Source organism: Ctenocephalides felis, unplaced genomic scaffold (genome assembly GCF_003426905.1).
Source record: "Ctenocephalides felis isolate EL2017-DRISC unplaced genomic scaffold, ASM342690v1 CF-g0.4_SCAFFOLD_01170, whole genome shotgun sequence".
NCBI lineage: Eukaryota > Metazoa > Arthropoda > Insecta > Siphonaptera > Pulicidae > Ctenocephalides > Ctenocephalides felis.
In genome coordinates, this window is record NW_020537324.1 from 34,209,313 (window position 1) to 34,212,445 (window position 3,133).

At 26.1% G+C, this 3,133-nt stretch overlaps 1 long non-coding RNA gene across 1 annotated transcript; it reads right to left on the reverse strand.

The window, feature by feature from the left end:
• Window positions 1–1,032: 1,032 nt before the first annotated feature.
• On the reverse strand, window positions 1,033–1,868 carry LOC113368270. The gene is made up of 3 exons (XR_003366378.1): window positions 1,778–1,868; window positions 1,631–1,682; window positions 1,033–1,227 (listed from the first exon to the last, which is right to left on the reverse strand). It is a non-coding gene; the product is annotated as an uncharacterized LOC113368270 (long non-coding RNA).
• Window positions 1,869–3,133: the final 1,265 nt, after the last annotated feature.

Here is a 3,133-nt window from a genome sequence, read left to right on the forward strand (position 1 = left end):
TTATCAACAGTTGTGCCAAACTTTCCTTTCAACAACTTAGAAGATATCGCCAAACAGGAAGAGTATAAAATTTGTGTCCAGCCTAATATATCTGCACATTTAGCATTTAAAGTTGATCACGTAAGTTAAAATTAGTCACTAGAGGTATGCTATGAGAATTATACCTTACATTTTCATAATAAATCTAAAAATTTTATTTATATTTTTGATACATGTACAAAAATAAGTTAAATTCGTATGTTTAAATTTTTTTTATTCATGCAAACGCATTTTCATTTATTATATTTATTTTAAGATTCAGAAAAAATTACACTTGTACATAGATGAAAATATGATTGTTCTTTTGCGTGTATAAGTTTTATAAGGCTTAACATGGAAACGACATGGAAAAGATCCCGTACATTTCGTATATGTTCACTGAAATTGTTAACAAAAATAATTACTAAATTTTCTTAAAGGCTCCTCTAGAACCTTACCTCCCAAAGTGGGATGGTTTGGTAAATCCAGTGGAATGTGGCGTACCGTTTAATAAGTCATACCTTATGGAAACACTATGTCATAAAAAATTGGTAGCAATATTTTCAAATAAAGGACTAGACAACTATTATAATGGGTAGTGATTAATAACATGTCAATTTATTATTACAACAGATTTCTAATAATATCTTTTTCTATTTAGGAAATATGCTTGCAACTTAACACACCTGGGTGTTCGACTATTTCCATACGTCACAAATCCATCTGTTAGAAAAACATTTCCTTATAGAGAATTATTAAACAATCGGTAGGTATTTGAAATAATGATCTATTATGTAAACTATCTATCAAAATTATTCAGTAAACAGCACTCAGCTAGATTAGAAACTAACTAAAAAAATATTTTTTATATAAAATGATTGATGTTTGTTGCATTTATGTTCCAGATTGATAAAAATACGAGAAATGGGCTTATTCAACTATTGGTACAGAAGATTGGCATACACTCCTTCAAGAATAAAATGTTTAAACTGTGAAAAATATCATATGGTTTCGTTTTCTAATATTTATGGGGTCATTTTGACATACACTTTTTCAATAGTCTTTGCTATAAGTATATTTTTTGTTGAATTATTCTGGAACAAAAATATATCAGCAAAACACGTTTCTGAAGAAAATATTCCACAATTTGCCTATTATCCTTGATTGTTGATTTGCTGTGATTGTCGTTATATTAGATTTTAGCTTCTCCTAGAAATTATTTATGAACCTTCAGTTATACTGAACTATAAATTTTTCGAACAAATTAAATACTTATTTGATTAGCACTTATTATTAGCTGACTAATAAGGAAAAACATAACTTTTCGTAGAATAGATCAAAAATAATAAATGTTTTGAAAATTTTACCTAACTTATGATTAATTTAATTTTTTGTATTTTAATACAATTTCAAAATTTAGATAATATTTTGCACCAGTTTGTATATACTTCTTTAAACACCAAAAACAATTTAACAAATATTATTATAAAACAAATTATTATACTAAAAAAAACTAAAATAAATTATTTATAACTTACTAGATAATATTTTAATGTCATATTAACTAAACATGTTTTGTGCAGAAAAAAATAAATAAAAGATGAAAACTCACCTTATGCTTTGTCAAATACATTTCCTCAGAAGATCCATTTCAATTTTAGTTTCTATAAAAAAAATATGTACTTTCATTAGAGTTGCAAGCACATAAATTATTTATGTTAGAAATACGCCCTTTTAAATAGAAATTATTTTACAATACCTTGCTGCATGTTTCCCTTTTGTATCAACCACATAGAATAGCAATTCATTAATATTGAGTAAAAATTAATATAAATAATTATTATAAAATTAAATAAAAACACTTGATATAAAATCAATGTGCGACCACTTTTAAGAAAATAAATTTAGTCTTATCGCACTATCCTTTAATCACTAAAACAGTGTGTAATTAAAAATAAATACGATTATCATAAGGTTGCAAATAAGTTACATTAATATTACTGTCATTCATTGCACTGAACCTCGTGTCACTACCGCTGTGAACTTTAGAGAAACAATTTGTTTTCTTGGTGTTGAGTTGTTTCTCCATAATGCAAGGGCGCGAAAGTTAAATTTATGAATTTATTCTTCTGCAGGATATAAACATGTATAGGATCCGCCATTTAACTTTTTTGCTGAAAGATTGTACTTTCAAATAAAAAAACAGAAAATATGCAGTAGTATTTTTTATAATATTTAAAAAAAAATTGCGGAACCTGTATAAACAGAGATTACATTGACAAAAGATTTATGAAGTTTCTAATTTAGTATATTTAAAGTCAATAAATTCCGGTTGAATTTCTAGTATTTATTAGGTTAAATTTAGTTAAATTGATATATAAGCAATAGTTATACAAATTTATGTATTCATAATAAATCTAGTTTTTATTTAATTAACTTTCCGTAGGGTAGTTATAGTAATGGGCCGAAAATCGAAAATTGAAAATCTCGACGTTTTGAAGGATCAACCGATTTGAATGATTTATTGAGATGTGCTGATTAGTTTTTAGCAAAGGCAGGCCCAGCCATTTCAAAGATACAAAGCTAAATATACAAAAAATAGCAGTTTTTGAGAGAAATAAGCATCAGAATTGAATGATTCAAAAACCTTTCTGCTTGTGTTGACAAAACAATTGTTTTTGGAAAAAAAATTCCAAATTCTGGCTAAAGTTTTAAAGCTCACTTATATACTTTAAATAATATTAAAAAAATATTATACAATGTTACAGTATGTATAATAATCTATTTGAAAACATTTAATATTCCTCGAGCATTACGTTACGGTAGGGAAAGTTCCAGCAATTTACCTTAAGGCGCGATGCCATACATTACTAGTTTTGCTTTGAGATAAATTTTTGGTACCGTCATTACAATTTTGGTAATACAAAAAAAATTTTCACCTTAGGACCTTAGTGTTTTAATTTAGACAACAACTATACTTATTAAAAAACTATTTATTTTAGGCACTGTGCTTCCGTGAAATCTACTTCTATTGAAATGTATTAGTAAAAATAGTTTCATAAAAATATGGAAATTAGAATAATTATTACCACATTTAACAAATAAAATGTACCTA